General features: G+C 46.2%; 1 protein-coding gene across 6 annotated transcripts in view; it reads right to left on the reverse strand.

Moving 5' to 3' along the window:
• Entpd4 (ectonucleoside triphosphate diphosphohydrolase 4) overlaps positions 1–8476 on the reverse strand; it is a 28254-nt gene extending 19778 nt beyond the window's left edge. For 2 of the 6 annotated variants that reach the window (XM_059273400.1, XM_059273394.1), the window contains exon 1: positions 8346–8476. The gene's annotated coding sequence lies outside the window, so the exon portion shown is untranslated. The other 4 variants (XM_059273395.1, XM_059273398.1, XM_059273399.1 and 1 more) reach the window with 4 other exon arrangements.
• Between the last annotated feature and the right edge of the window lie 1561 nt (positions 8477–10037).

The raw sequence follows: 10037 nt of genomic DNA on the forward strand, positions 1-10037 counted from the left end.
GGCCTCTAAGGACTTCCACAGCCTAGTCAGCTTCTCAGCTCTGGGATCCTGTTGGGGATCCTTGGCTCTGTACCAAAGCTGTCTGCTCTTGAATCCCCCAAAGTTGTGCCTAGACTCCACTTTCTCCTAACTTAACCACTCCTGCTCTGACTCCATTCCCTCTTAGTTTAATGCCTCCAGCTCAGATTCATAAGCAGAACACTTATCAGATAACTTGTTTCTCCAACCCGACTCCTCTTCTGAATCATGTACACACGCGCCTTCAATCGCCACGATCTCCATCTGGATGCTGCACAGACCACATTTCTAGGGAATCCCAGACACTCCTCTCCTCTGTCCTGATTCTCATTCCAGGCTCCTCTAATTCCCAGGATCATCATCCTTCCTATCCAACTTCTTAGAACCCTTCCCTGAACTCCTGCTTACTTAAAACCCGTCCCTTTTGCTTATCACGGTTCCAGGTTAGGCTCTCTCGTATCATCTGCACTGTCTTCTCCCTTAGGTTTCCACCCAGGGCTCTCCACGCCACTCCGGGCAGAGATTCTTTCCCTGAGGCTGACACACTCAGATCATAACAGGTCAGGACTCAAAATCTTCCAGTGGCCCCAAGCTTTTCAAACAAATGCTGAAGACTTCCCTGTGACCTCCAGGCCTGCAGGCCCTGGCCAGCTGCTCTGCTCTGACGTCATCATCTGCTCCCTCTTTTCCCAGCATCCCAGCTGCACTGGCAGCCCCCACCAGCTTCTAGCAGTCCACTCCCTGTGGCCTGTGGCCTCCCTGCCCTCTGCTTTGGAGCAATCCTTACAGCTTAACCCCTGACCTCCCTCAGGTCTTTACTCAGTCATGTCACCTTCTCAGGGCTCAGTAAATACACACACAACTGTCCATCCAGCTCTCGTCCTTGATTTTTCTCCGTTAACATTTACTTTTTTGGTGTTTTTGTTTGTTTGTTGAGACAGGGTGTCTCTACACAGCCCCGGTCATCCTGGAACTCACTTTGTAGATCCTGAGTGCTGGGATCAAAGATGTGCAGCATTTCCTTCTTTACTAAATGCCCACCAGTGTGCTCACTGTGCTTAGGCTGTGCTCCAAATACTCACAGTTATTCAGTTCTCCCAAGACCCCTCCAGGTAAGGAATGCTACTGTGATGTTTTCCCGCCGAGGCAGAGGTGGGGCTGGATTCAAGTGTGTGAACCACACTGCTGTCCCTGCCCTCTACCTGTGCACCTGGTGTTTTCATTCTCCCTTCTCTAGAGTGTATGCCACACGGGACCCTTAGCTGACTGCTGCAGTCCAAGCCATCCAGCTCTGGGAAAGGTCCTAACATGGTGACAAGGGTCAGAGTTCTGGGAAGAACCTCTACATTAGATTTGTCTTTTCAAATCAAAGAGAAACCACTGTCCCCAAATTTCTCTCTTACTGAGGGAAAGAGCCCTAACTCCTCAGATGTGGAAGAGGGCCCCCATACCTGTGGGCTCAGAAAGCAGCTGCCTGCTATGTGCAGCTATTTAAAGGAACTAAACGAAACATTTCATCCAGACACAGTGGCACAGGCTTGTAATTCCGGCTACTCAGGAGACTGAGACAGGAGGGCTGGGCTGTAAGTGCACCACCCACCTGGGCGATAGAGTGAACTCAGGAGTAGCCTGGGGGAGTTAGAGAGACCTGTTTCAGAGAAAAAGTAGAAAGTAGGCTGAGGGCATAGCACAATTGCAGTGTTTGTCTGGCATGGGTGAGGCTCTGGGTTTATGCTCACTAGAACATATAATAATGATAATAACATTAAATATAAAAATATAAATATAAAATGTTTGAGATCTTCACAGCACTAACATCATTCCAAGTACTCAGCAGGCACACATGGCCTCTGCATGGTCTGTGCAAATGTTGAACGTGGACCTCATAGCAAAAAGCTCTTCAGACAGCATCAGGGACCCTAACAGATCCCTACACCAAATGTAAGCTATGGACTGCTCAGCTTCTGTACAGTGCCCCTCTTTGGGGTCTATGGTTGGAATCCATCACTCCTGGGGCACAAAGAGAGCATGAGCCTCTATAAGAGCCTCTCCAACACAGCAGAGGCTCTGGTGTTACACTCCTGTTGACTTTCTCCTTACAAGGCCATCCCAGGCAAGGACCAGTGCCTGTTACACAGTGATAAACAACTAATAGCTAGGAGTGAGAGCTATAAAGACACACACACACATACACACACACACCATTTGCACTATGCAAATAATATAATTAAAAACATTTTAAAAATTCATATAAAACTAAAAAAGTATTTCAATTAACTAAATGTTTAAAATTAGTTTTAATGTATTTTTATAAAATAACTTTTAAAGCACTTTAATATAGTGAGAAATTCAATGCCCTAAAGATTTAAATATTTAAAATACCCATTAAAAGGAAAGGTGATAATATAAGCAAATTCTGACATAATCGTAAACGAATTAAGCCCTTTCTCCAAATGATAGCAATGTCTCAAACCACAAAAGAGAGAAAATATAACTATGTATAATTTTAAACCTTCTGTATGTTAAAATAACAACAACAACAAACCCTTCTCAAACACACAGAGCTTTGGAAGTTAACTTGTACCATTTGAGACAAAAGGTAACATTTTTGAGGCTGGAGAGATGCTCAGTGGGTAAGAGTACTGGCTGATCTTCCAGAGTACCCAGATTCAATCCCAAGCATCCACATGGAAGTGTCTGGAATTCCAGCTCCAGGGGTCTGATGCCCAGAGTTCTGATGTCCGGAGCCTCCAAAGGCACCCACACTCATGCACATATACCCATATGCAGACATACATATACACATAATTAAAAACAATAAAAGTAATTTTTTTTTTACAAAAAGGTAACCATTCTTCACTTATAAAACATTCACATGAAGTAATAAAAGAAATGTACTAACACAAAAACAGGCAAGGGTAATTGACATTAGCATAAGAAATGATGCAACTTCAGGGGTGTGCAGATAGACAGAAGGAAAACAAGACCTGACAACTATCAGACTTGTAGAAGTGTTAGGGGTAAGGAGATGGGGTCATGAGGTACAGCTGACTGCAATCTGAGCAGGTACTAACCTAGAGGCATATGAGTGACATATACAGACAGGCTCAATGTCTCTATATACGTCTACAAACTTACCCTTGGGAAACAGTAGGGTAAAATTTGACTGAAACATGTATAAAACATTGTCCCGAATGTCCACTGCGAAGCTGGATACGTCACTCAGTAGATGAGTATACGTCTTGCATGTGCAAGACCCTAGGTTCCTTCCCAGCACCATAAAAACACAGGGAAGGCTAACGTGACTTGTGGTGAGGGCACGTTTACACAGTGGAACAAAACATGACTATTCAAGGTGATGGTGTCATCCATACTTGACATGGCAAGAGCACCACCACGAATAAAGGAGAACATTTTACCACACAGAGAAGACACGTGAGAAACAAAATGTTAACTTATTTCTGAGGGGCAATCAGATACATGACCGGCTATCCATTTCCCCTAGGCTCACCTACGCTTTCAAAGTGCATACACTGATTTCATCATCAGAACTACACACAGAATTACTTTTGACAAGCTCCCCGTGACCGATGCCTTCCCTCTTTTGGAAATAGGAAGAAAGATTACTTTTAAAAACTCAAGACAAGGGCTGGAGAGATGGCTTGCAGCCAAGAGCACTTGTTCTCCTTGTGGAGGGCCTGGGTTCCATCCCAGCACCCACATGGTGGCTCACAACCGTCTGTAACTCCAGTTCCAGAGCATCTAATGCTTTTAACTTCTGACCTCTGTCGGAATCAGGCATACATGTAGTGCAGACACAGATGCAGGGAAAACATTCATTGATATAAAAGAAAATAAATTTTTAAAAAAATCTTCAAGACATAGGAACTGCAATTTGAGTACAGAAGGGTCAATGACAGTTGTGTAATAGTTGAGCTAAGAACCAAAGAAAAGACAATTGCTAAAGCTTCTATTAAACATAAACTAGTCACGGGAGAGGAAAAGCCATTAATGGTTCAATATGACGAACATAACTGTAAGGACTAACAAACCACATTCCAAATAATACGGATATCCAAGAAATGAGGAAGAAAGCAACTAACAGCAATGTTAAATTCTAGACTCTTGGCTATGAGAGCTCAGAGCCCAGGAAGGCTGATGCCAACAGGAAGGGGAGGTGGGAAAGAACTTGGGTGGGGTCAAGAAAGGGGAACACATTTCTAAGAGGCACCTTACCAAGGATCTCAGCATACTTAGCAAACTTTATGACATCTGGTATTTGTCTTCGGACTTTCTTTTTAGTTTGAAAACTTTTGATTTTATTTTTCTTTATGCATATGTGTGTATAGACACATGTATGCATGCCTGTGGCAGTCAGAAGAGGGCATCAAATCCCTTGAGGCTGGAAGGCTTATGAGTCACCTGATGTGGGTGCTGGGAACTGACTATGAATTCTCTGGAAGAACAGCAAGTACTCTTAATCACTGAGTGATTGAATCTCTTCCTCCCCAGGGCTTTCTTTTTAAGGTATGAGAGGATTTTGACAAAAAGGATAGTCCATAAATTACTTATTACTTTCACTCAGGACACATATAAGGCTGATTGCTGCCAAGAAGTCACAATCCTGTAACTTAATCTTAAAATGTAAATCCCAGCGGCCGCTTCTGCACCCAGCAATCTTGGCACCAGAGCTCAGACAGGCAAACGCCTAATAATGCTGTCATGTTTCAAAAAAGTTCTAAATTGCACCAGGCCTATTACCAGAGAGAGCAAGAACCTTGGTGAGTTTAGCTTCAGGGTCGTCCCTCCCTAGCAGAACGTCATGGAAGGGAGTAAAGACTGTGGTGGTTTGAATAAGGATAGCTCCCACAAGCTTCATATATTTGAATGTTTAGTTATTAGGGAGTGGCACTGTTTGAGAAGGATTAGGAGGTGTGGCCTTGTTGGAGAAAGTGAGTCACTGAAGGTGGCTTTGAAGTTTCAAAAGCCCAAGCCAGGCCCAGACAATCTTTCTCTGCTTGTGGATCAGGATGTAACTCTGAGCTACCGCTACAGGGCCATGCGTGCCGCCATGCTTCCCACCATGATGTTAATGAACTCAACCTCTGGAACTGTAACCATGCCTCCAATTAAATGGTATCTCTGCACAGCAACAGAACAGTAACTAAGACAAAGCCCATCTGGTCCATGGGGCAATTTCTTGGTGAGTCTCCCCCATTATGTCTGTGGGAGGGCGTCAGGTCCCCTGGAAGTGGAGTTACAGACAGTTGTGAGCTGCCATATGGGTGCAGGGTATTGAATGTTGGTCTTATGGAAGAGCAGCTAGTTCTCTTAACCGCTGAACCATCTCTTCAGCCCCGTCTCTCGTATTATGAAAAATAAGATACACAGCAGCCTTGAAGCTTATTTGGCAAAAAACACAGACACAGTAAACAAGTATTATGGGACTTGGGTTAGTCAGACTCTTCTCCCGAGATAAGCACCTGGGAGAAAACCTTTCACAGAGGAAGGGCTCGTTGTACCTCATGGTTTTAGCGCTCATGGCAGAGCAGCATACATCATGGCAGCCAGGAAGCAGAAAGGGGAGAGAAAGAGAACGCTGAGCTAGCCCTCACTGGCTTTCTCCTTTTCCTCTGACTCCATCTATGTACCTAGCCTAGTGGGTAGTACCTCATATTCAGGGTGGGCTAACCCGCTCTGTCAGTCCTCCATGGAATCTCCCTCACAGGCATGGCTGAAAGGGGCATGCCTTACTCATCAATCTCTGAGGCATTTCTCAATCCAGTCAACAGCCGACAGTGACCATCGCAACACGCCTGAACTCAGCCAGTCAAATCCAGGTTAGACTCCAGGAGAGTCTAACTTCTGAGTTAGAAAGCTTGAGATGACATGGAGTGTTTCCAAAACTATCAAAGGACAATCGCAAACCCTGGGAGAGCCTGTGAGACACGGCTGCCCGTGTGCTTCGAGGTGAAGGCTGCTGCGCTGCAGGGACTCAGCTATCGGCGAAAGGCACGGCGAAACAACTTAAAGATGTACAGAGCTGCACGCGTGCTCCGTAGTTCTTCTACATTCATGTCAAACAGCCATTTTAAATAGCAAGTCCTGGTCCATCTTTTTCTCCCCCCACTGCTCACGTACTACTCTGGCACCACTTTGAATGGCCTTCTTCAGACACACCTTCCCTACACCGGCTCTGCCGTCTCCCCCAGAATGATTTTCCTCCAGTCCCAGGTCCATATCCAGTTCATTAAAGCCCTGAAACCTTAAACTCAGTTAAGCCAAGTATGGATAAAATATGTCAACTTCTGAATTCTCCAGGTGTAAGAGAGGTATCACCACCACTAACATGGTTACCTGGTCCTCAGCTTTGAGTCTCACTTCTCCTGTACCAACCAACATTCCATCATTCATTAAGTCCTGTCAATTCTTTTGTGTCTGTACATCCATATGTGTGCAGGTACACATGTGGTCGTGTGTGTGTGTGTGTGTGTGTGTGTGTGTGTGTGTGTGTGTGTGTGTAGGCAGGGCAACAGTAGGCATCTTTCTCAATCACTCACCACTTTAATTTCTGAAACAAGCTCTCTCACTGAACCTGGAGCTCATGAGCTGGCTAGGCTGGTTACCAATGACCTCCAAGGATCCCCTGCTCCCCATCCTTCTGCAGTGCTGGGATCTGAACTTGGGTCCTCATACTTTCACAGTAAACACCTTACCAACTGTGCCACCTCCCCAGCCCCAGGACCCTGTCAATTCTTCATCCGCCATCCCACACATCCAGGGTGACCACAACAGATAACATTACTTCAGGGCAGATCTTGTGGTGAACCACTTCTGCCTTCACTGAAAACGCTCTTTCTGAAACACTACCTTCAAAGTATGACCAAAGAAAAACCTGAAAGCCTGAAGATCAATACCAACTTCTCTGGGTACCACTTGAAATCCTCAATCCATCAACTATTCGGATACTGTATCAACAACCTGTTCTAGCCTCACTCAATATCTCTCTGCTTTGGCAAGCTGGGCCTGTTCCACACAAGCTCTTCTAATACTGGCCTCTGGCTTTTAATAATGCTGCTCCCTCCTCACATCCTGCTTGCACTATCACACGTCTTTCAAGGCCATTGGTCATTATTCTTTAAAATCTAGATTTAGCTTGTTAGACTTTCTAATGTCTTCCCACACTCCAAATCTCATGATTCACACGGAGCCTATTTTAAATAAACATGCTGAACAAATACATAGAGAAGACAGATCCGTAGATCAATTTCATGTTTGTCTCTTCTCAAAGTTTTGGCTCACACATTTCCTGATAGGTCTAAAAGAATGGAAGCCATGAATTCAGTGAGCAATAGAAACAGGTAGTAGCGGCTGGCAAGATAGCTCAGGCAGGTAAAACTGTCCAAGCCTAATTCTTTGAGTTCGTTTCCTAGAACCTCTACAAAGTGGTCCTCTGAACTCGACATGGGGTGAGAAAAGTGCATGCCCTCCCCCACACATCATCCACTCACACACATATACAATCATAATAAATTAAATTTTAAAACAAGTGGTAAGTCAACATTAAGATAAGCAAAAAATAAAAAACTTACTCGTATAAATGAGCATAGTTCTGCAATTATGTTAAAAAAAAAATAGCAACCAGACACAAAGACAACTCAAACATAACACAAAACAGATTTTAGGGCCCTCTGAGGATGGAAATTTAGGTAATTTTCTCTCACAAGAGTTGAACACATTAAAGACTGCAACCTAACGTTAACTGGGTGTCTAATTTAGGACTGTTATTGACCTTTAGTTTACTGTGTAGCATGCAGGTCCCGAATTAGAAAGCATCCCTTGTTTTCTAGTGGCATATGGTCTCTGCACCTGTGTTCACCTAGCTGGGGTCTGCGGCGCCCTGCAGGTTCTGGGGTTATATTCTTGAGAAGGGGAGACTTGTCCCTTTAAAAGGAGTCCATGCATGACTCAAGTTGAGAAACACGACCGTGCACCGTCACTCTCTCTCCCGATCAGCTCCATTTTTCCACGGGGAAATCTAACAGGAAACTTCCCCGAAGCGCAGAGCAAAGCAAACCATGCGTCAATGTCAGATTTCGGGCGGCAGGCAGGGGCCATCCGGCCCCAGGGCCAACAGCCCTCTCCCCTCAGCCCACAATCGCCGCCGGGGGTTCAGGACGCTCCGGAGACCCGGAAAGGTGTCCAGGGACAAGCACCTGTCACCGGGGGTCACGGGGCTGCGGCGGGGCGCCCGGATGTGGCGGCGGGGGCGGCTGGACAGGGCCGCGGCCTCCCGTTGCCCTAGCTCCACCGGACTCCGGCCTCACCTGCTGGGCGGGCCGCGGCTCCGGGGGGGCGGGCGGCCACGAGCGCACCGCATCCCGGCCACCAGCTTCCCGGAGGTTCGGCTCCTTTCCGGGAGCCACGCCGCGCGCGCCCGCCAGTACCGCGTCACAGCTCGCGCCGGCGCGCGCACGTAGGAAGCGAGAGCGCGCGCTAGGGAAGGTGGGAAACAGGCCTGCGTGGGGGCGGGGCCTGCCGGATGATTGGCACCGAGCGCTGGGCTAGCCTTCCGACTCCCGGCTGAGTGAAGGAGATTTCAAGTGGCTCCTGGCCACCTCTGGCTAAGCTGGTTGTCCCCAAGACGCAAAGTGATGGGGAGACTGCGGTTTATCTTTCCTCTTTTTTTTTTTTTTTTTTTAAAAGATTTATTTATTACGTATACAGCATGTATGACTGCTAGGCCAGAAGAGGGCACCAGATCTCATTACAGATGGTTGTGAGCCACCATGTGGTTGCTGGGAACCGAACTCAGGACCTCTGGAAGAACAGTCAGTGCTCTTAACCTCTGAGCCATCTCTCCAGCCCCCTATCTTTCCTTCTTGTTCCGGAGGATTCTAGGAAACGACACAGCCTGGCAAGGCTTAGGCATTGTGGCTCAACCCAGGACACTATCATTCATTCATTCATTCATTCATTACTGTGTGCATGATTGTGTGTGTGTGTGTGTGTGTGTGTGTGTGTGTGTGTGTGTATGTGTGGTGTGGTATGGGGGGATATGTACCTCAGTTCGCACGTGGCCATGTCAAGGATTACTTTCTGGAGAAGCTTCTCTTCTTCCACTCTTAAGTTACAGGAATTGAACTCAGACCCTACAAGGCTTGCATGACAAGCCCTTTTACTCAGTGGGCCATCTCAACCATCCAGTTCTGCATATTTTCCCATTCTGCCAGTAACTTCTTGCTTCAGAAATCGGAAGGTACTCTGTCAGTGAGTCTCTTGTCTCTCCCGGGTCAATGACCTATCCCGTGGTTAGAAGGAAAAATAAGGTAGAACTTGCATGCTATTCTGCGATGTGTTCCTAGCTCAAGGCCTCTTCATAGCTCGATTCATTGATTGAAGCAGCAGAGCTGTATGTTTAAGAGTGGAGACCCGGGAATAAGGGCTTAGACCACAGATGGGACCATCCTACTAGGCACTGAAAGATACTTTCATGTTTAGAGCTTTATAACTGTCTATTTATCAAGTAAAACATGCTGGCACAGAACCAGTTGTCCTCCATCTTAAAACAGAATCCTTGGTCTAGCCCCAATTTGGATCACCTGCCCTCTCTGGTAATGTTACACAAGTGGACTTGAAATTCAGTTAAATAAGAAATTCTATACTGCAGGCGGAATAACCGAAGCCATCCTGCTCAGTGCCTTATGGCTTCTACTCAGATTCTGCAGGCTTCTGGATTTCCTCCACAGGAAAAAAATTTCAGAGTGAGTGAGAGTGAAGCAAAGTCAGCAAATTTAGAAGACTCAGTTAAAGAGACTCAAGTGTGGGCATCAGGACAGGAATGCACCTCAGTCTCCCAGAAGTAGCTGCACACGTGACCTTGGGGTTTGAAGCTACCCCACATACAACTAAGTTTAGGTATTTGGCAAAGCCTATGCTGGTATATTTATTTTTGCTACCCTCAGAATTCTATCCTTGAAGAAGGGGCTTTTTAAAGGTATATGATGCGGGCTTGCAGG

Source organism: Peromyscus eremicus, chromosome 9, assembly GCF_949786415.1.
Source record: "Peromyscus eremicus chromosome 9, PerEre_H2_v1, whole genome shotgun sequence".
In the NCBI taxonomy this organism is placed as follows: Eukaryota; Metazoa; Chordata; class Mammalia; order Rodentia; family Cricetidae; genus Peromyscus; species Peromyscus eremicus.